We start from the raw sequence: 25,753 nt of genomic DNA, 5'->3' as shown, positions 1-25,753 counted from the left end.
AATGCCGACTTAAGTACAAGAAGACTGACTCTTCTTACTGTCTACGTTAGGAACCTCTTCTGTGAGACCAGTTTTAGATTCCGATGCCTCACTTCAGGTTTACTGTATCACTTGGACCTTCTTATTGACGACGAAACACAGATATTGCATCGGAATTAAATACAAAAGGCACAATGCCGACATAAGTACAAAAGGACTGACTCTTCTTACTGTCTATGTTTTGAACCATTCCCGTGAGACCAGTTTTAAAATCCGATGCTTCACTTCAGGTATACCGTATCCCTTGGACCTTCTTATTGACGATGACACACAGAAATTACAGTGGAATTGAATATAATAGGCACAATGCCGACTTCAGTACAAGAGGATTGACTCTTCTTACATTATATGATTTGAACCAATCCTGTGAGACCAGTTTTAGATTCCGATGCTTCACTTCATATTTACTGAATCCCTTGGACCGTCCTATTGACGATGAAACAATGAAATCGCTTCGGAATAAAATACAAAAGTACAATGCTGACTGAAGTACAAGAAGGCTGACTCTACTTACTGTCTATGCTTTGAACCAATCCTGTGAAACCAGTTTTAAATTCCGATGCTTCACTTCAGGTATACTGTATCCCTTGGACATTCTTATTGACGATGAAACACAGAAATTGCATCAGAATTAAATACAGATGGCGCAATGCCGACTTAAGTACAAGAAGACTGACTCTTCGTACCGTCTATGTTTTAAACCCTTCCTGTGGGACCAGTTCTAGATTCCGATGAATCACATTAGGTTTACTGTATCCCTTGGACCTTCTTATTGACGATGAAACACAGAAATTGCATTGGAATTAAATTCAAAAGGGACAATGCCGACTTAAGTACAAGAGGACTGACTCTTTTTCCTGTCTATGTATTGAATTTTTCTGTGAGACCAGTTTTAGTTTAAGGTTCTTCACGTCAGGTTTACTGTACCCCTTGGACCTCCTTATTGACGGTGAAACACAGAAATTGCATCTAAATTAAATACTAAAGGCACAATGACGACTTCAGTACAGGACGACTGACTCCTCTTACTGTCTGTTTGAACCTTTCCTATGAGACCAGTTTTAGATTCCGATGCTTCACTTTAGGTTTACTGTATCCCTTGGACCTTCTTGTTGACGATGAAACACAGATATTGCATAGGAATTGAATACAGAAGGCACTATGCCGACTTACATACAAGAAGACTGACTCTTCTTACTGTCTTTGTTTGAACCTTTCCTGTGAGACCAGTTTTAGATTCCAATGCTTCACTTCAGGTTTATAGTATCCCTTGGACCTTCTTATTGACGATGAAACACGGAAATTATATCGGAATTATATACAAAAGGCACAATGCCGACTTAACTACAAGAGGACTGACTCTTCTTACATTCTATGATTTGAACCTATCCTGTGAGACCAGTTTTAGATTCCGATGCTTCACTTCAGGTTTACTGTATCCCCTGGACCTTCTTATTGTCGATGAAACACAGATATTGCATCAGAATTAAATACAGAAGGCACAATGCCGACTAATGTACAAGAAGTCTGACTCTTCTTACACTCAATGATTTGAACCATTCCTGTGAGACTACTTTTAGTTTCCGATGCTTCACCTCAGGTATACTGTATACCTTGGACCTTCTTATTGTCGATGAAACACAGATATTGCATCGGAATTATATACAAAAGCACAATGCCGATTTAAGTACAAGTAGACTGACTCTTCTTACTGTCTATGTTTTAATACTTTCTTGTGAGACCATTTTTAGATTCCGATGCTTCACATCATGTTTACTGTGTCCCTTGGACCTTCTTATTGACGATGAAACACAGAAATAGTATCGGAATTAAATACAAATGGCACAATGCCGACTTACATTCAAGAACACTGACTCTTCTTACTTTCTAAGTTTGAACATTTCCTGTGAGACCATTTTAGATTCCGATGCTTCACTTCAGGTTTACTGTATCCCTTGGACCTTCTTATAGACGAGGAAACACAGAAAATGCATCGGAATTATATACAAACATCACAATGCCGACGCAAGTACAAGGGGACTGACTCTTCTTACACTCTATGATTTGAACCTTTCCTGTGAGACCAGTTTTGGATTCCGATGCTTCACTTCAGGTTTACTGTATCCCTTGGACCTTCTTATTGACGATGAGACACAGAAATTACATCGGAATTGAATACCAAAGGCACAATGCCGACATTCAATGATTTGAACCTATCCTGTGAGACCAGTTTTAGATTACGATGCTTCACTTCAGGTTTACTGCACCCCTTGGACCTTCTTATTGACGATGAAACACCGAAATTGCTTCGGAATTAAATACCAAAGGCACAATGCCGACTTAAGTACAAGAAGACTGACTCTTCTTACTAACTATGATAAGAAACATTCCTGTGAGACCAGTTTTAGATTCCGATGCTTCACTTCAGATTTACTGTATCTCTTGGACCTATTCATTGACGATGAAACAATGAAATTGCTTCGGAATAAAATACAAAAGTACAATGCTGACTGAAGTACAAGAAGACTGACTCTTCTTACTGTCTATGCTATGAACCGTTCCTGAGAAACCAGTTTTAGATTCCGATGCTTCACTTCAGGTATACAGTATACCTTGGACCTTCATATTGACGACGAAACACAGAAATAGCATCACAATTAAATACAGAAGGCACAATGCCGACTTATGTACAAGAAGACTCACTCTTCTTACTGTCTATGCTTTGAATCTTTCCTGTGAGACGAGGGCTAGATTCCGATGCATCACTTCAGGTTTTCTGTATCCCTTGGACCTTTTTATTGACGTTGAACCACAGAAATTGCAGTACAAGAGGACTGAGTCTTCTTACTGTCTATGTATTGAATTTTTCGGTGAGACCAGTTTTAGTTTCCGGTGCTTCAGGTTTACTGTACCCCTTGGACCTTTTTATTGAAGGTGAAACACAGAAATTGCATCGAAATTAAATACAAAAGGCACAATGCCGACCTAAGTACAAGAGGACTAACTCCACTTACATTCTATGGCTTGAGCCATTCCTGTGAGCCAACTTTTAGATTTCGATGCTTAACCCCCGGAAACTGTACCCCTTGAACCTTCTTATTGACGTTGAAACGCAGAAATTGCATTGGAATTAAAAACAAAAGGCACAATGCCAACTTAAGTACAAGGAGACTGACTCTTCTTACTGTTTATTTTTGAACCTTTCCTGTAAGACTAGTTTTAGTTTCCGATGTCTCACTTCAGGTTTACTGTATCCCTTGGACCTTCTTATTGACGATGAAACACAGAAAATACATCATAAATAAATACAAAAGGCACATTGCCGATGTAAGTACAAGGGGTCTGGCTCTTCTTACATTCTATGATTTGAACCTATCCTGTGAGACCAGTTTTAGATTCCGATGCTTAACTTCAGCTTTACAGTATACCTTGGACCCTCGTATTGACGATGAAACGCTGTAATTGCATCGGAATTAAATACAAAATGCACAACGCCGACTTAAGTACAAGAGGGCTGACTGTTATTGCATTCAATGATATGAACCTTTCCTTCGAAACCAGTTTGAGATTCCGATGCTTCACTTCAGTTTTACTGTATCCCTTTTACCTTCTTATTGACACTGAAACACAGAAATTGCATCGGAATTAAATACAAAACGCACAATTCCGACTTAAGTACACGAGGACTGACTCTTCTTACATTCACTGATACGAGCCTTTCCTCTGAGACCAATTTGAGATTCCGATGCTTCACTTCAAGTTAACTGTATCCCTTGGACCTTCGTATTGACGATGAAACACAGTAATTACATCGGAATTAAATACAAAAGGCACAATGCCGACTTAAGTACAAGAGGACTGACTCTTCTTACAATCTATGATTTGAACCTATCCTGTGAGACCAGTATTAGATTCAGATGCTTCACTTCAGGATTACTGTATCCTTTGGACCTTCTTATTGACGATGAAACACCGAAAATGCATCGGAATTAAATACCAAATTCACAATGTTGGCTTAAGTACAAGATGACTGACTTTTCTTACTGTCTATGTTTTGTACATTTCCTGTGAGACCAGTTTAAGATTCCGATTCGTCACTTCAAGTTTACCGTATGCCATGGCCCTTCTTATTGACGATGAAACACAGAAATTGCATCGAAATTAAATACAAAAGGCACAATGACGACTTCAGCACAGGACGACTGACTCCTCTTGCTGTCTATGTTTGAACCTTTCCTATGAGACCAGTTTTAGATTCCGATGCTTCACTATTGGTTTACTGTATCCCTTGAACCATCTTGTTGACGATGAAACACAGAAATAGCATCGAAATTAAATACAAAAAGCACAATGCCCACTTAAGTACAAGAGGACTAACTCTACTTACATTCTATGACTTGAGCCATTCCTGTGGGCCCACTTTTAGAAACCCCTGGACACTGTACTTCTTATTGACGTTGAAACACAGAAATAGCATCGAAAATAAATACAAAAAGCACAATGCCCACTTAAGTACAAGAAGACTGACTCTTCTTACTGTCTATGCTTTGAACCTTTCCTGTAAGACTAGTTTTAGATTCCGATGCCTCACTTCAGGTTTACTGTATCACTTGTACCTCCTTATTGACGACGAAACACAGATATTGCATCGGTATTAAATACAAAAGGCACAATGCCGACAAAAGTCCAAAGGACTGACTCTTCTTACTGCCTATGATTTGATCCTTTCCAGTGAGACCATTTTTAGATTCCGATGCTTCACGTCAAGTTTACTGTATCCCTTGGACCTTCTTATTGACGATGAAACACAGAAATTGCATCGGAATTAAGTACAAAAGACACAATGCCGACATAAGTACAAGAAGTCTGACTCTTCTTACTGGCTATGTTTTGAACGTTGCCTGTGAGACCAGTTTTAGATTCCGATGCTTTATTTCAGGTTTACAGTATCCCTTGGACCTTCTTATTGACGATGAAACTCAGAAATTGCATCAGAATTAAATACAGAAGGCACAACGCCCACTTAAGTAAAAGAGGACTGACTCTTCTTACTGTCTATGTTTTGAATTTATCTGTGAGACCAGTATTAGATTCCGGTGCTTCACTTCAGGTTTACTGTATCCCTTGGACCTTCGTGTTGACGATGAAACACAGAAATTGCATAGGAATTAAATACAGAACGCACAATGCCGACTTAAGTACAAGAAGACTGACGCCTCTTACTGTCTATGTTTTGTACCTTTCTTGTGAGAGCAGTTTTAGATTCCGATGCTTCACTTTAGGTTTACTGCATCCCTTGCACCTTCTCATTGACGATGAAACACAGAAATTGCATCGGAATTAAATACAAAAGGCACAATGCCGACCTAAGTACAAGAGGACTAACTCTACTTACATTCTATGACTTGAGCCATTCCTGTGAGACCACTTTTAGATATCGATGCTTAACCCCAGGACACTGTCCCCCTTGGACCTTCTTATTGACGTTGAAACACAGAAATTGCATCGGAGCTAAATACAAAAGGCACAATGCCCACTTAAGTACAAGACGACTGACTCTTCTTACTGTCTATGTTTTGAACCCTTCCTGTAAGACTATCTTTAGATTCCGATGCCTCACTTCAGGTTTACTGTATCACTTGGACCCTCTTATTGACGATGAAATACAGAAATCGCATCGGAATTAAATACAAATGACACAATGCAGACTTAAGCACAAGAAGACCGACTCTTCTTACCGGCTATGTTTTGAACCTTTAGTGTGGGACCGGTTTTAGATTCCAATGCTTCACTTCAGGTTAACTGTATCCCTTGGACTTTCTTATTGACGATGAAACACAGAAATTGCATCGGAATTAAATACGAAAGGCACAATGCTGACTTAAGTACAAGAAGACTGACTCTTCTTACTGTCTATGTTTTGAACCTTTGCTGTGAGACCAGTTTTAGATTCCTATGCTTTACTTCAGGTTCACAGTATCCCTTGGACCTTCTTATTGACGATGAAACACAGATATTGCATTGTAATTAAATACAAAAAATCACAATGCCGACTTAAGTACAAACAGACTGACTCTTATTACTGTCTATGTTTGAACATTTCCAGTGAAACCAGTTTTAGATTCCGATGCTTCACTTCAGATTTACTGTATCCCTTGGACCTTCTTATTGACGATGAAACAATGAAATTGCTTCGGAATTAAATACAAAAGTACAATGCTCACTGAAGTACAAAAAGACTGACTCTATTTGCTGTCTATGCTTTGAACCTTTCCTGTGGAACCAGTTTTAGATTCCGATGCTTCACTTCATTTATACTGTATCCCTTGGACCTTCTTATTGACGATGAAACACAGAAATTGAATTAGAATTAAATACAGAAGGCACAATGCCGATTTTAGTACAAGAAGACTGACTCTTCTAACAGTCTATGTTTTGAATTTTTCTGTGAGACCAGTTTTAGATTCCGGTGCTTCACTTCAGGTTTACTGTATCCCTTGGACCTTCTTGTTGACGATGAAACACAGAAATTGCGTAGGAAATTAATACAGAAAGCACAATGCCGACTTAAGTACAAGAAGACAGACTCTTCTTACCGTCTATGTTTTGTACCTTTCCTGTGAGAGCAGTTTTAGATTCCAATGCTTCACCTCAAATTTACTGTATCCCTTGGACCTTCTTATTGACGATGAAACACAGAAATTGCATCGAAATTAAATACAAAAGGCACATTGCCGACCTAAGTACAAGAGGGCTAACTCTACTTACATTCTATGACTTGAGCCATTCCTGTGAGCCCACTATTAGATATCGATGCTTAACCCCAGGACACTGCACCGCTTGGACCTTCTTATTGACGTGGAAACACAGAAATTGAATCGGATATTAATACAAAGGGCACAATGCCCACTTAAGCACAAGAAGACTGACTCTTCTTACTGTCTACGTTTTGAACCTTTCCTGTATGTCTGGTTTTAGCTTCCGATGCCTCACTTCAGGTTAACTGTATCACTTGTACCTTCTTATTGGCGACGATGCACAGATATTGCATCGGAATTAAATACAAAAGGCACAATGCCGACATAAGTACAAAAGGACTGACTCTTCTTACTGTCTACGTTTTGAACCTTTCCCGTGAGACCAGTTTTAAAATCCGATTCGTCACTTCTGGTATACTGTGTCCCTGGGATCTTCCTATTGACGATGAAACACAGAAATTGCTTCAGAATTAAATACAGAAGGCACAATGCCGACCTAAGTACAAGATGACTGACTCTTGTTACTGTCTATGATTTGAAATTTTCCTGTGAGACCATTTTTAGATTCCGATGCTTCACTTCAGCTTTACAGTATACCTTGGACCTTCGTTTGACGATGAAACGCGGAAATTGCATCGGAATTAAATACAAAAGGCACAATGCGACTTAAGTACAAGAGGACTGACTGTTATTACATTCAATGATATGAACGTTTCCTGTGAGAACAGTTTGAGATTCCGATGCTTCACTTCAAGTTTACTGCATCCCTAGGACCATCTTATTGACGCTGAAACTCAGAAATTGCATCGGAATTAAATACAAAAGGCACAATGCCGATTTAAGTACAAGAGTACTGACTCTTCTTACATTCTATGATTTGAACCATTCCTGTGAGACCAGTTTTAGTTTCCGATGCTTCACCTCAGGTTTACTGTATACCTTGGCCCTTCGTGTTGTCGATGAAACACAGATATTGCATCGGAATTAAAAACAAAAGGCACAATGCCGATTTATGTATAAGTAGACTGACTCTTCTTACTGTCTATGTTTTCATCCTTCCTGTGAGACCATTTTTAGATTCCGATGCTTCACTTTTAGGTTTACTGTATCCCTTGGACCTTCTTATTGACGATGAAACACAGAAATGCATCGGAATTAAATACAAAAGGCACAATGCCGACTTACATACAAGAAGACTGACTCTTCTTACTGTCTATGTTTGAACCTTTCCTGTGAGACCATTTTAGATTCCGATGCTTCACTTCACGTTTACTGTATCCCTTGAGCCTTCTTATTGAAGATGAAACACCGAAATTGCATCGGAATTAAATACCAAAGGCACAATGCCGACTTAAGTACAAGTACACTGACTCTTCTTACTGTCTATGTTTTCATCCTTTCCTGTGAGACCATTTTTAGATTCCGATGCTTCACTTCAGGTTTACTGTATCCCTAGGGCCTTCTTATTGAGGATGAAACACCGATATTGCATCGGAATTAAATACCAAAGGCACAATGCCGACTTAAGTAAAGAAGACTGACTTGTCTTACTGTCTATGTTTTGTACATATCCTGTGAGACCATTTTAGATTCCGATGCTTCACTTTACGTTTACTGTATCCCTTGGGCCTTCTTATTGAAGATGAAACACAGAAATTGCCTCGGAATTAAATGCAAACGGCACAATGCCGACGCAAGTACAAGCGGACTGACTCTTCTTACATTCTATGATTTGAACCTTTCCTGTGAGACCAGTTTAAGATTCCGATGCTTCACTTCAGGTTTACCGTATGCCATGGACCTTCTTGTTGACGATGAGACACAGAAATTGCATCGGAATTAAATACAAAAGGCACAATGACGACCTAAGTACAAGAGGACAAACTCTACTTACATTCTATGACTTGAGCCATTCCTGTGAGCCCACTTTTAGATATCGATGCTTAACCCCAGGACAGTGTACCCCTTGGACTTTCTTATTGACGTTGAAACACAGAAATTGCATCGGAACAAAATACAAAAGGCACATTGCCCACTTAAGTACAAGAAGACTGACACTTCTTACTGTTTATTTTTGAACCTTTCCTGTAAGACTAGTTTTAGTTTCCGATGCCTCACTTCAGGTTTACTGTATCACTTGGACCTTCTTATTGACGATGAAACACAGAAATTGCATCGGAATTAAATACAAAAGGCACAATGCCGACTTAAATACAAGAAGACTGACTCTTCTTAATGTCTATGTTTTGTTCACTTCTAGTAATACAATTTTTAGATTCCGATGCTTCACTTCAGGTTTACTGTATCCATGGATCCTCTTATTGACGATGAAACACAAAAATTGCATCGGAATTAAATACAAAAGGCAAAATGCCGACTTACATACAAGAAGACTGACTGTTCTTGCTGTCTATGTTTCGAACCTTTCCTGTGAGACTAGTTTTAGATTCCGATGCTTCACTTCAGGTTTACAGTATCCCTCGGACCATCTTATTGACGATGAAACACAGATATTGCATCGGAATTAAATACAAAAGGTACAATGCCGACTTAAGTTCCAGAAGACTGACTCTTCTTACTGTCTATGTATTGAACCTCTAGTGTGAGACCAGTTTTAGATTCCAATGCTTCACTTCAAGTTTACTGTATCCCTTGGACCATCTTATTGACGCTGAAACACAGAAATTGCATCGGAATTAAATACAAAAGGCACAATGCCGACTTAAGTACAAGAGGACTGACTCTTCTTACATTCTATGATTTGAACCATTCCTGTGAGACCAGTTTTAGTTTCCGATGCTTCACCTCGGGTTTACTGTATACCTTGGCCCTTCGTGTTGTCGATGAAACACAGATATTGCATCGGAATTAAAAACAAAAGCACAATGCCGATTTATGTACAAGTAGACTGACTCTTCTTACTGTCTATGTTTTGATCCTTTCCAGTGAGACGATTTTTAGATTCCAATTGTTCACTTCAGGCTTGCTGTATCCCTTGGACCTTCTTATTGACGATGAAACACAGAAATTGCATCGGAATTAAATACAAAAGGCACAATGCCGACTTACATACAAGAAGACTGACTCTTCTTACTGTCTACGTTTGAACCTTTCCTGTGAGACCATTTTAGATTCCGATGCTTCACTTCACGTTTACTGTATCCCTTGGGCCTTCTTATTGAAGATAAAACACCGAAATTGCATCGGAATTAAATACCAAAGGCACAATGCCGACTTAAGAACAAGTACACTGACTCTTCTTACTGTCTATGTTTTCATCCTTTCCTGTGAGACCATTTTTAGATTCCGATGCTTCACTTCAGGTTTACTGTATCCCTAGGGCCTTCTTATTGAAGATGAAACACCGATATTGCATCGGAATTAAATACCAAAGGCACAATGCCGACTGAAGTAAAGAAGACTGACTTGTCTTACTGTCTATGTTTTGTACATATCCTGTGAGACCATTTTAGATTCCGATGCTTCACTTCACGTTTACTGTATCCCTTGGGCCTTCTTATTGAAGATGAAACACAGAAATTGCGTCGGAATTAAAGGCAAACGGCACAATGCCGACGCAAGTACAAGCGGACTGACTCTTCTTACATTCTATGATTTGAACCTTTCCTGTGAGACCAGTTTAAGATTCCGATGCTTCACTTCAGGTTTACCGTATGCCATGGACCTTCTTATTGACGATGAGACACAGAAATTGCATCGGAATTAAATACAAAAGGCACAATGACGACTTACATACAAGAAGACTGACTGTTCTTGCTGTCTATGTTTCGAACCTTTCCTGTGAGACTAGTTTTAGATTCCGATGCTTCACTTCAGGTTTACAGTATCCCTCGGACCATCTTATTGACGATGAAACACAGAAATTGCATCGGAATTAAATACGAAAGGCACAATGCTGACTTAAGTACAAGAAGACTGACTCTTCTTACTGTCTATGTTTTGAACCTTTGCTGTGAGACCAGTTTTAGATTCCTATGCTTTACTTCAGGTTTACAGTATCCCTTGGACGTTCTTATTGACGATGAAACACAGATATTGCATTGTAATTAAATACAAAAGGCACAATGCCGACTTAAGTACAAACAGACTGACTCTTATTACTGTCTATGTTTGAACATTTCCAGTGAAACCAGTTTTAGGTTCCGATGCTTCACTTCAGGTTTAGTGTATCCCTTGGGCCTTCCTATTGACGATGAAACACAGAAATTGCATCGGAATTAAATACAAACGGCACAAGCCGACGCAAGTGCAAGAGGACTGACTCTTCTTACATTCTATGATTTGAACCCTTCCTGTGAGACCAGTTTTACATTCCAATGCTTCACTTCAGGTTTACTGTATCCCTCGGACCTTCTTATTGACGATGAAACACAGAAATTACATTGGAATTAAATACAAAAGTCACAATGCCGACTTAAGTACAAGAGGACTGACTCTTCTTACATTCTATGATTTGAACCTGTCCTGTGAGACCAGTTTTGGATTCCGATGCTTCACTTCAGGTTTACTGTATCCCTCGGACCTTCTTGTTGACGATGAAACACCGAAATTGCAACGGAATTAAATACCAAAGGCACAATGCCGACTTAAGTACAAGAAGACTGACTTTTCTTACTGTCTATGTTTTGTACATTTCCTGTGAGACCAGTTTAAGTTTCCGATGCTTCACGTCTGGTTTACAGTATGCATTGGACCTTCTTATTGACGATGAAGCACAGAAATTGCATCGGAATTAAATACAAAAGGCACAATGCCGACCTAAGTACAAGAAGACTGACTCTTCTTACTGTCTATGATTTGAACCTTTCCTGTGAGACCAGTTTTAGATTCCGATGCTTCACTTCATTTATACTGTATCCCTTGGACCTTCTTATTGACGATGATACACAGAAATTGCATTAGAATTAAGTACAGAAGGCACAATGCCGACTTAAGTACAAGAAGACTTACTCTTCTTACTGTCTATGTTTTGAACCTTTCCTGTGAGACCAGTTCTAGACTCCGATGCATCACTTCAGGTTTACTGTATCCCTTGGACCTTCTTATTGATGATGAAACACAGAAATTGCATTGGAATTCAATACAAAAGGGACAATGCCGATTTTAGTACAAGAAGACTGACTCTTCTAACAGTCTATGTTTTGAATTTTTCTGTGAGACCAGTTTTAGATTCCGGTGCTTCACTTCAAGTTTACTGTATCCCTTGGACCTTCTTGTTGACGATGAAACACAGAAATTGCGTAGGAAATTAATACAGAAAGCACAATGCCGACTTAAGTACAAGAAGACTGACTCTTCTTACCGTCTATGTTTTGTACCTTTCCTGTGAGAGCAGTTTTAGATTCCAATGCTTCACCTCAAATTTACTGTATCCCTTGGACCTTCTTATTGACGATGAAACACAGAAATTGCATCGAAATTAAATACAAAAGGCACATTGCCGACCTAAGTACAAGAGGGCTAACTCTACTTACATTCTATGACTTGAGCCATTCCTGTGAGCCCACTTTTAGATATCGATGCTTAACCCCATGACACTGCACCGCTTGGACCTTCTTATTGACGTGGAAACACAGAAATTGAATCGGATATAAATACAAAGGGCACAATGCCCACTTAAGCACAAGAAGACTGACTCTTCTTACTGTCTATGTTTTGAACCTTTCCTGTATGTCTGGTTTTAGATTCCGATGCATCACTTCAGGTTAACTGTATCACTTGTACCTTCTTATTGACGACGATGCACAGATATTGCATCGGAATTAAATACAAAAGGCACAATGCCGACATAAGTACAAAAGGACTGACTCTTCTTACTGTCTACGTTTTGAACCATTCCCGTGAGACCAGTTTTAAAATCCGATTCGTCACTTCTGGTATACTGTGTCCCTGGGATCTTCTTATTGACGATGAAACACAGAAATTGCATCACAATTAAATACAGAAGGCACAATGCCGACCTAAGTACAAGATGACTGACTCTTGTTACTGTCTATGATTTGAAATTGTCCTGTGAGACCATTTTTAGATTCCGATGCTTCACTTCAGCTTTACCGTATACCTTGGACCTTCGTATTGACGATGAAACGCAGAAATTGCATCGGAATTAAATACAAAAGGCACAATGCGACTTAAGTACAAGAGGACTGACTGTTATTACATTCAATGATATGAACGTTTCCTGTGAGAACAGTTTGAGATTCCGATGCTTCACTTCAAGTTTACTGCATCCCTAGGACCATCTTATTGACGCTGAAACACAGAAATTGCATCGGAATTAAATACAAAAGGCACAATGCCGACTTAAGTACAAGAGGACTGCCTCTTCTTACATTCTATGATTTGAACCATTCCTGTGAGACCAGTTTTATTTTCCGATGCTTCACCTCAGGTTTACTGTATACCTTGGCCCTTCGTGTTGTCGATGAAACACAGATATTGCATCGGAATTAAAAACAAAAAGCACAATGCCGATTTATGTACAAGTAGACTGACTCTTCTTACTGTCTATGCTTTGATCCTATCCAGTGAGACCATTTTTAGATTCCAATTGTTCACTTCAGGCTTGCTGTATCCCTTGGACCTTCTTATCGACGATGAAACACAGAAATTGCATCGGAATTAAATACAAGAGGCACAATGCCGACTTACATACAAGAAGACTGACTCTTCTTAATGTCTATGTTTTGAACATTTCCTGTGAGACCAGTTTTAGATTCCGATGCTTCACTTCAGGTTTACAGTATCCCTTGGACCTTCTTATTGACGATGAAACACAGAAATTGCATCGGAATTAAATTCAAAAGGCACAATGCCGACTTACATACAAGAAGACTGACTCTTCTTACTGTCTATGTTTGAACCTTTCCTGTGAGACCATTTTAGATTCCGATGCTTCACTTCACGTTTATTGTATCCCTAGGGCCTTCTTATTGAAGATGAAACACCGATATTGCATCGGAATTAAATACCTAAGGCACAATGCCGACTTAAGTAAAGAAGACTGACTTGTCTTACTGTCTATGTTTTGTACATATCCTGTGAGACCATATTAGATTCCGATGCTTCACTTCACGTTTACTGTATCCCTTGGGCCTTCTTATTGAAGATGAAACACAGAAATTGCTTCGGAATTAAACGCAAACGGCACAATGCCGACGCAAGTACAAGCGGACTGACTCTTCTTACATTCTATGATTTGAACCTTTCCTGTGAGACCAGTTTAAGATTCCGATGCTTCACTTCAGGTTTACCGTATGCCATGGACCTTCTTATTGACGATGAGACACAGAAATTGCATCGGAATTAAATACAAAAGGCACAATGACGACCTAAGTACAAGAGGACAAACTCTACTTACATTCTATGACTTGAGCCATTCCTGCGAGCCCACTTTTAGATATCGATGCTTAACCCCAGGACACTGTACCCCTTGGACCTTCTTATTGACGTTGAAACACAGAAATTGCATCGGAACTAAATACAAAAGGCACATTGCCCACTTAAGTACAAGAAGACTGACACTTCTTACTGTTTATTTTTGAACCTTTCCTGTAAGACTAGTTTTAGTTTCCGATGCCTCACTTCAGGTTTACTGTATCACTTGTACCTTCTTATTGACGACGAAACACAGTTATTGCATCGGAGTTAAATACAGAAGGCACAATGCCGACATAAGTACAAAAGGACTGACTCCTCTTACTGTCTACGTTTTGATCCTTTCCGGTGAGACCATTTTTAGATTCCAATTGTTCACTTCAGGTTTACTGTATCCCTTGGACCTTCGTATTGACGATGAAACACAGAAATTGCATCGGAATTAAATACAAAAGGCCAAATGCCGACTTAAATACAAGAAGACTGACTCTTCTTAATGTCTATGTTTTGTTCACTTCTAGTAATACAATTTTTAGATTCCGATGCTTCACTTCAGGTTTACTGTATCCCTTGGATCATCTTATTGACGATGAAACACAAAAATTGCATCGGAATTTAATACAAAAGGCAAAATGCCGACTTACATACAAGAAGACTGACTGTTCTTGCTGTCTATGTTTCGAACCTTTCCTGTGAGACTAGTTTTAGATTCCGATGCTTCACTTCAGGTTTACAGTATCCCTCGGACCATCTTATTGACGAGGAAACACAGATATTGCATCGGAATTAAATACAAAAGGTACAATGCCGACTTAAGTTCCAGAAGACTGACTCTTCTTACTGTCTATGTTTTGAACCTCTCCTGTGAGACCAGTTTCACATTCCGATGCTTCACTTCAAGTTTACTGTATCCCTTGGACCTTCTTATTGACGATGAAACACAGAAATTGCATCGGAATTAAATACAAAAGGCAAACTGCCGACTTACATACAAGAAGACTGACTCTTCTTACATTCTATGATTTGAACCATTCCTGTGTGACCAGTTTTAGTTTCCGATGCTTCACCTCAGGTTTACGGTACACCTTGGCCCTTCGTATTGTCGATGAAACACTGATATTGTATCGGAATTAAATACAAAAGGCACAATGCCGATTTAAGTACAAGTAGACTGACCCTTCTTACTCTCTATGTTTTGATCCATTCCAGTGAGACCATTTTTAGATTCCGATGCTTCACTTAAGTTTTTCTGTATCCCTTGGACCTTCTTATTGACGATGAAACACAGAAATTGCAACGGAATTAAATACAAAAGGCACAATGCCGACTTACATACAAGAAGACTGACTCTTCTTAATGTCTATGTTTTGAACATTTCCTGTGAGACCAGTTTTAGATTCCGATTCTTCACTTCAGGTTTACAGTATCCCTAGGACCTTCATATTGACGATGAAACAGAGATATTGCATCGGAATTAAATACAAAAGGCAAACTGCCGACTAAAGTACAAGAAGACTGACTCTTCTTACTGTCTATGTTTTGAACCTCTCTTGTGAGACCAGTTTAAGGTTCCGATGTTTCACTTCAGGTTTACTGTATCCCTTGGACCTTCGTATTCACGATGAAACACACAAATTGCATCGGAATCAAACACAAAAGGCACAATGCCAACTTATGTACAATAAGACTGACACTTCCTACTGTTTATGATTTGAACCATTCCTGTGAGACCAGTTTTAGATTCCGATGCTGCAGGTCAGGTTTACTGTATCCCTTGGGGCTTCTTATAGACGAGGAAACAAAGAAATTCATTCGGAATAATATACAAAAGGCACAATGCCGACTTAAGTACAAGTAGACTGACTCTTCTTACTGTCTATGTTTTCATCCTTTCCTGTGACACCATTTTTAGATTCCGATGCTTCAATTCAGGTTTACTGTATCCCTTGGACCTTCTTATTGACGATGAAACTCAGAAATGGCATCGGAATTAAATACGAAGGGCACAATGCTGACTTAAGTACAAGAATACTGACTCTTCTTACTGTCTATGTTTTGAACCTTTGCTGTGAGACCAGTTTTAGATTCCAATCCTTTACTTCAGGTTTACAGTATCCCTTGGACCTTCTTATTGATGATGAAACACAGATATTGCATTATAATTAAATACAAAAGGCACAATGCCGACTTAAGTACAAACAGACTGACTCTTATTACTGTCTATGTTTGAACATTTCCTGTGAGACCAGTTTTAGATCCCGATGCTTCACTTCAGGTTTACTGTATCCCTTGGGCCTTCGTATTGACGATGAAACACAGGAATTGCATCGGAATTAAATACAAAAGGCACAATGCCGACATAAGTACAAAAGGACTGACTCTTCTTACTGTCTACGTTTTGAACCTTTCCCGTGAGACCAGCTTTAAAATCCGATCTTTCACTTCTGGTATACTGTATCCCTGGGATCTTCTTATTGACGATGAAACAAAGAAATTGCATCAGAATTAAATACAGAGGGCACAATGCCGACTTAAGTACAAGAAGGCTGACTCTTGTTACTGTCTATGATTTGAACTTTTCCTGTGAGACCAGTTTTAGATTCCGATGCTTCACTTCAGCTTTACAGTATACCTTGGACCTTCGTATTGACGATGAAACGCAGAAATTGCATCGGAATTAAATACAAACGGCACAATGCGACTTAAGTACAAGAGGACTGACTGTTATTACATTCAATGATATGAACGTTTCCTGTGAGACCAGTTTGAGATTCCGATGCTTCACTTCAGGTTTACAGTATCCCTTGGACCTTTTTATTGACGATGAAACAGAGATATTGCATGGAATTAAATAGATAAGGCAAACCGCCGACTAAAGTACAAGAAGACTGACTCTTCTTACTGTCTATGTTTTGAACCTCTCCTGTGAGACCAGTTTTAGTTTCCGATGCTTCACTTCAGGTTTACTGTATCCCTTGGACCTTCGTATTCACGATGAAACACAGAAATTGCATCGGAATCAAACACAAAAGGTACAATGCCGACTTAAGTACAATATGGCTGACACTTCTTACTGTCTATGTATTGAACCTTTCCTGTGAGACCAGTTTTAGATTCCGATGCTGCACATCAGGTTTACTGTATCCCTTGGAGCTTCGTATAGACGAGGAAACAAAGAAATTTTATCGGAATGATATACAAAAGGCACAATGCCGACTTAAGTACAAAAAGACTGACTCTTCTTACTGTCTATTTTTTGAACCTTTCCTGCGAGACCAGTTTTAGTTTCCGATGCTTCACCTCAGGTATACTGTATACCTTGGACCTTCTTATTGTCGATGAAACACAGATATTGCATCGGAATTATATACAAAAGGCACAATGCCGACTTAAGTACAAGTAGACTGACTCTTCTTACTGTCTATGTTTTCATCCTTTCCTGTGAGACCATTTTTAGATTCCGATGCTTCACTTCAGGTTTACTGAATCCCTTGGACATTTTTATTGACGATGAAACACAGAAATTGCATCGGAATTAAATACCAAAGGCACAATGCCGACTTACATACAAGAAGACTGACTCTTCTTAGTGTCTATGTTTTGTACATATCCTGTGAGACCATTTTAGATTCCGATGCTTCACTTCACGTTTACTGTATCCCTTGGGCCTTCTTATTGAAGATGAAACACAGAAATAGCATCGGAATTAAATACAAACGCCACAATGCCGACGCAAGTACAAGAGGACTGACTCTTCTTACATTCAGTGATTTGAATCTTTCCTGTGAGAACAGTTTAAGATTCCGATGCTTCACTTCAGGTTTACCGTATGCCATGGACCTTCTTACTGACGGTGAGACACAGAAATTGCATCGGAATTAAATACAAAAGGCACAATGCCGACCTAAGTATAAGAGGACTAACTCTACTTACATTCTATGTCTTAAGCCATTCCTGTGAGCCCACTTTTAGATATCGATGCTTAACCCCATGACACTGTACCCCGTGGACCTTCTTTTGACGTTGAAACACAGAAATCGCATCGGAATTAAATACAAAAGGCACATTGCCCACTTAAGTACAAGAAGACTGACTCTTCTTACTGTTTATTTTTGAACCTTTCCTGTAAGACTAGTTTTAGTTTCCGGGGCCTTACTTCAGGTTTACTGTATCACTTGTACCTTCTTATTGACGACGAAACACAGTTATTGCATCGGAGTTATATACAGAAGGCACAATGCCGACATAAGTACAAAAGGACTGACTCTTCTTACTGTCTATGTTTTAAACCTTCCCCGTGAGACCAGATTTAAAATCCGATGCTTCACTTCTGGTATACTGTATCCCTTGGACCTTCTTATTGACGATGAAACACAGATATTGCATCAGAATTGAATACAGAGGGCACAATGCCGACTTAAATACAAGTAGAGTGACTCTTGTTACTGACTGCGTTTTGTTCCTTTCTAGTGAGACAATTTTTAGATTCCGATGCTTCACTTCAGGTTTACTGTATCCCTTGGACCATCTTATTGACGATGAAACACAGATATTGCATCGGAAATAAATACTAAAGGTACAATGCCGACTTAAGTTCAAGAAGACTGACTCTTCTTACTGTCTATGTTTTGAACCTCTCCTGTGAGACCAGTTTTAGATTCCGATGCTTCACTTCAGCTTTACAGTATACCATGGACCTTCGTATTGACGATGAAACGCAGAAATTGCATCCTAATTAAATACAAAAGGCACAATGCCGACTTAAGTACAAGAGGACTGACTGTTATTTCATTCAATGATATGAACCTTTCCTGGGAGTCCAGTTTGAGATTCCGAAGCTTCACTTCAAGTTTACTGTATCCCTTGGACCTTCTTATTGACGCTGAAACACAGAAATTGCATCGGAATTAAATACAAAAGGCACAATGCCGACTTAAGTACAAGAGGACTAACTCTTCTTACATTCTATGATTTGAACCATTCCTGTGAGACCAGTTTTAGTTTCCGATGCTTCACCTCAGGTTTACGGTATACCTTGGCCATTCGTATTGTCGATGAAACACTGATATTGCATCGGAATTAATTACAAAAGGTACAATGCCGTTTTAAGTACAAGTAGACTGACTCTTCTTACTGTCTATGTTTTGAACCTCTCCTGTGAGACCAGTTTTATGTTCCGATGTTTCACTTCAGGTTTACTGTATCCCTTGGACCTTCGTATTCACGATGAAACACAGAAATTGCATCGGAATCAAACACAAAAGGCACAATGCCGACTTAAGTACAATATGGCTGACACTTCTTACTGTCTATGTATTGAACCTTTCCTGTGAGACCAGTTTTAGATTCCGATGCTGCACGTCAGGTTTACTGTATCCCTTGGAGCTTCGTATAGACGAGGAAACAAAGAAATTTTATCGGAATGATATACAAAAGGCACAATGCCGACTTAAGTACAAAAAGACTGACTCTTCTTACTGTCTATTTTTTGAACCTTTCCTGCGAGACCAGTTTTAGTTTCCGATGCTTCACCTCAGGTATACTGTATACCTTGGACCTTCTTATTGTCGATGAAACACAGATATTGCATCGGAATTATATACAAAAGGCACAATGCCGACTTAAGTACAAGTAGACTGACTCTTCTTACTGTCTATGTTTTCATCCTTTCCTGTGAGACCATTTTTAGATTCTGATGCTTCACTTCAGGTTTACTGAATCCCTTGGACATTTTTATTGACGATGAAACACAGAAATTGCATCGGAATTAAATACCAAAGGCACAATGCCGACTTACATACAAGAAGACTGACTCTTCTTAGTGTCTATGTTTTGTACATATCCTGTGAGACCATTTTAGATTCCGATGCTTCACTTCACGTTTACTGTATCCCTTGGGCCTTCTTATTGAAGATGAAACACAGAAATAGCATCGGAATTAAATACAAACGCCACAATGCCGACGCAAGTACAAGAGGACTGACTCTTCTTACATTCAGTGATTTGAATCTTTCCTGTGAGAACAGTTTAAGATTCCGATGCTTCACTTCAGGTTTACCGTATGCCATGGACCTTCTTATTGACGGTGAGACACAGAAATTGCATCGGAATTAAATACAAAAGGCACAATGCCGACCTAAGTACAAGAGGACTAACTCTACTTACATTCTATGTCTTAAGCCATTCCTGTGAGCCCACTTTTAGATATCGATGCTTAACCCCATGACACTGTACCCCGTGGACCTTCTTTTGACGTTGAAACACAGAAATCGCATCGGAATTAAATACAAAAGGCACATTGCCCACTTAAGTACAAGAAGACTGACTCTTCTTACTGTTTATTTTTGAACCTTTCCTGTAAGACTAGTTTTAGTTTCCGGGGCCTTACTTCAGGTTTACTGTATCACTTGTACCTTCTAATTGACGACGAAACACAGTTATTGCATCGGAGTTATATACAGAAGGCACAATGCCGACATAAGTACAAAAGGACTGACTCTTCTTACTGTCTATGTTTTAAACCTTCCCCGTGAGACCAGATTTAAAATCCGATGCTTCACTTCTGGTATACTGTATCCCTTGGACCTTCTTATTGACGATGAAACACAGATATTGCATCAGAATTGAATACAGAGGGCACAATGCCGACTTAAATACAAGTAGAGTGACTCTTGTTACTGACTGCGTTTTGTTCCTTTCTAGTGAGACAATTTTTAGATTCCGATGCTTCACTTCAGGTTTACTGTATCCCTTGGACCATCTTATTGACGATGAAACACAGATATTGCATCGGAAATAAATACTAAAGGTACAATGCCGACTTAAGTTCAAGAAGACTGACTCTTCTTACTGTCTATGTTTTGAACCTCTCCTGTGAGACCAGTTTTAGATTCCGATGCTTCTCTTCAGCTTTACAGTATACCATGGACCTTCGTATTGACGATGAAACGCAGAAATTGCATCCTAATTAAATACAAAAGGCACAATGCCGACTTAAGTTCAAGAGGACTGACTGTTATTTCATTCAATGATATGAACCTTTCCTGGGAGTCCAGTTTGAGATTCCGAAGCTTCACTTCAAGTTTACTGTATCCCTTGGACCTTCTTATTGACGCTGAAACACAGAAATTGCATCGGAATTAAATACAAAAGGCACAATGCCGACTTAAGTACAAGAGGACTAACTCTTCTTACATTCTATGATTTGAACCATTCCTGTGAGACCAGTTTTAGTTTCCGATGCTTCACCTCAGGTTTACGGTATACCTTGGCCATTCGTATTGTCGATGAAACACTGATATTGCATCGGAATTAATTACAAAAGGTACAATGCCGTTTTAAGTACAAGTAGACTGACTCTTCTTACTGTCTATGTTTTGAACCTCTCCTGTGAGACCAGTTTTATGTTCCGATGTTTCACTTCAGGTTTACTGTATCCCTTGGACCTTCGTATTCACGATGAAACACAGAAATTGCATCGGAATCAAACACAAAAGGCACAATGCCGACTTAAGTACAATATGGCTGACACTTCTTACTGTCTATGTATTGAACCTTTCCTGTGAGACCAGTTTTAGATTCCGATGCTGCACGTCAGGTTTACTGTATCCCTTGGAGCTTCGTATAGACGAGGAAACAAAGAAATTTTATCGGAATGATATACAAAAGGCACAATGCCGACTTAAGTACAAAAAGACTGACTCTTCTTACTGTCTATTTTTTGAACCTTTCCTGCGAGACCAGTTTTAGTTTCCGATGCTTCACCTCAGGTATACTGTATACCTTGGACCTTCTTATTGTCGATGAAAGACAGATATTGCATCGGAATTATATACAAAAGGCACAATGCCGACTTAAGTACAAGTAGACTGACTCTTCTTACTGTCTATGTTTTCATCCTTTCCTGTGAGACCATTTTTAGATTCTGATGCTTCACTTCAGGTTTACTGAATCCCTTGGACATTTTTATTGACGATGAAACACAGAAATTGCATCGGAATTAAATACCAAAGGCACAATGCCGACTTACATACAAGAAGACTGACTCTTCTTAGTGTCTATGTTTTGTACATATCCTGTGAGACCATTTTAGATTCCGATGCTTCACTTCACGTTTACTGTATCCCTTGGGCCTTCTTATTGAAGATGAAACACAGAGATAGCATCGGAATTAAATACAAACGCCACAATGCCGACGCAAGTACAAGAGGACTGACTCTTCTTACATTCAGTGATTTGAATCTTTCCTGTGAGAACAGTTTAAGATTCCGATGCTTCACTTCAGGTTTACCGTATGCCATGGACCTTCTTATTGACGGTGAGACACAGAAATTGCATCGGAATTGAATACAAAAGGCACAATGCCGACCTAAGTACAAGAGGACTAACTCTACTTACATTCTATGTCTTAAGCCATTCCTGTGAGCCCACTTTTAGATATCGATGCTTAACCCCAGGACACTGTACCCCGTGGACCTTCTTTTGACGTTGAAACACAGAAATCGCATCGGAATGAAATATAAAAGGCACATTGCCCACTTAAGTACAAGAAGACTGACTCTTCTTACTGTTTATTTTTGAACCTTTCCTGTAAGACTAGTTTTAGTTTCCGATGCCTCACTTCAGGTTTACTGTATCACTTGTACCTTCTTATTGACGACAAAACACAGATATTGCATCGGAGTTAAATACAAAAGGCACAATGCCGACATAAGTACAAAAGGACTGACTCTTCTTACTGTCTATGTTTTGAACCTTCCAAGTGAGACCAGTTTTTAAATCCGATGCTTCACTTCTGGTATACTGTATTCCTTGGACCTTCTTATTGACGATGAAACACAGAAATTGCATCAGAATTGAATACAGAAGGCACAATGCCGACTTAAATACAAGTAGACTGACCCTTCTTACTGTCTATGCTTTGATCCTTTCCAGTGAGACAATTTTTAGATTCCGATGCTTCACTTCAGGTTTACTGTATCCCTTGGATCATCTTATTGACGATGAAACACAGAAATTGCATCGGAATTAAATACAAAAGGCACAATGCCGATTTACATACAAGATGACTGACTCTTTTTACTGTCAATGTTTCGAACCTTTCCTGTGAAACTAGTTTTAGATTCCGATGCTTCACTTCAGGTTTACAGTATCCCTTGGACCTTCTTATTGACAATGAAACACAGATATTGCATCGGAATTAAATACAAAAGGTACAACGCCGACTTAAGTACTAGAAGACTGACTGTTCTTACTGTCAATGTTTTGAACCTCTCCTGTGAGACCAGTTTTAGATTCCGATGCTTCACTTCAGGTTTACAGTATCCCTTGGACCTTCGTATTCACGATGAAACACAGAAATTGCATCGGAATCAAAAACAAAAGGCACAATGCCGACTTAAGTACAATAAGGCTGCTAGTTCTTACTGTCTATGATTTGAACCTATCCTGTGAGACCAGTTTTAGATTCCGATGCTGCACGTCAGGTTTACTGTATTCCTTGGACCTTCTTATTGACGAGGAAACACAGAAATTGCATCGGAAGTATATACGAAAGACACAATGCCGACTTAAGTACAAGAATACTGACTCTTCTTAGTGTCTATTTTTGGAACCTTTCCTGTGAGACCAGTTTTAGATTCCGATGCTTCACTTCAGGTTTACTGCATCCCTTGGGCCTTCTTATTGACGATAAAACACAGAAATTGCATCTGTATTAAATACAAAAGGCACAATTGCGACATACGTACAAGAAGACTGACTCTTCATACTCTCTATGGTTTGAACCGTTCCTGTGAGACCAGTTTTAGATTCCGACGTCTCACATCAGGTTTACTGTATCCCTTGGACCTTCTTATTGTCGATGAAATACAGAAATTGCAGCGGATTAATTTAAAAGGCACAATGCCGACTTAAGTACAAGAAGACTGACTCTTCTTACTGTCTATGTCTTGAACCATTCCTGTGAGACCAGTTTTAGATTCCGACGTCTCACATCAGGTTTACTGTATCCCTTGGACCTTCATATTGCCGATGAAACACAGAAATTGCATCGGAATTAAATACAAAAGCACAATGCCACCTTAAGTACAATGAGACTGACTCTTCTTACTGTCTATGCATTGAACCTCTCCTGTGAGACCAGTTTCAGATTCAGATGCTTCACTTCAGGTTCACTGTATCCCCTGGACCTTCTAATTGTCGATGAAACACAGATATTGCATCGGAATTAAGTTCAAAGGGCACAATGCCGACTTAAGTACAAGCAGACTGACTCCTCTAACTGTCTATGTTTCGAACCTTTCCTGTGAGACCAGTTTTGAATTCCGATTCTTCACTTCATGTTTACTGTATCCCTTGGACCTTCTTGTTGACGATGAAACACAGAAATTGCATCGGAATCAAACACAAAAGGCACAATTCCGACTTAAGTACAAGAAGACTGACTCTTCTTACTGTCTATGCTTTAAACCTTTCCAGTGAGACCAGTTTTAGATTCCGATGCATCACTTCAGCTTTACAGTATACCTTGGACCTTAGTATTGACGATGAAACGCAGAAATTGCATCGGAATTAAATACAAACGGCACAATGCGACTTAAGTACAAGAGGACTGACTGTTATTACATTCAATGATATGAACGTTTCCTGTGAGACCAGTTTGAGATTCCGATGCTTCACTTCAAGTTTACTGCATCCCTTGGAGGTTCTTGTGGACGATGAAACACAGAAATTGCATCGGAATTAAATACAAAAGCCACAATGCCGACTTACATACAAGAAGACTGACTCTTCTTAATGTCTATGTTTTGAACATTTCCTGTGAGACCAGTTTTAGATTCCGATGCTTCACTTCAGGTTTACAGTATCCCTTGGACCTTTTTATTTAAGATGAAACAGAGATATTGCATGGAATTACATAGATAAGGCAAACTGCCGACTAAAGTACAAGAAGACTGACTCTTCTTACTGTCTATGTTTTGAACCTCTCCTGTGAGACCAGTTTTAGTTTCCGATGCTTTACTTCAGGTTTACTGTATCCCTTGGACCTTCGTATTCACGATGAAACACAGATATTGCATTGGAATCAAACACAAAAGGCACAATGCCGACTTAAGTACAATATGGCTGACACTTCTTACTGTCTATGTATTGAACCTTTCCTGTGAGACCAGTTTTAGATTCCGATGCTGCACGTCAGGTTTACTGTATCCCTTATAGCTTCGTATAGACGAGGAAACAAAGAAATTTTATCGGAATGATATACAAAAGCCACAATGCCGACTTAAGTACAAAAAGACTGACTCTTCTTACTGTCTATTATTTGAACCTTTCCTGCGTGACCAGTTTTAGTTTCCGATGCTTCACCTCAGGTATACTGTATACCTTGGACCTTCTTATTGTCGATGAAACACAGATATTGCATCGGAATTATATACAAAAGGCACAATGCCGACTTAAGTACAAGTAGACTGACTCTTCTTACTGTCTATGTTTTCATCCTTTCCTGTGAGACGATTTTTAGATTCCGATGCTTCACTTCAGGTTTACTGAATCCC

The sequence above is a fragment of the Schistocerca serialis genome, chromosome 5 (genome assembly GCF_023864345.2).
Source record: "Schistocerca serialis cubense isolate TAMUIC-IGC-003099 chromosome 5, iqSchSeri2.2, whole genome shotgun sequence".
Lineage (NCBI taxonomy): Eukaryota > Metazoa > Arthropoda > Insecta > Orthoptera > Acrididae > Schistocerca > Schistocerca serialis.
This window is presented reverse-complemented; position numbering follows the sequence as displayed.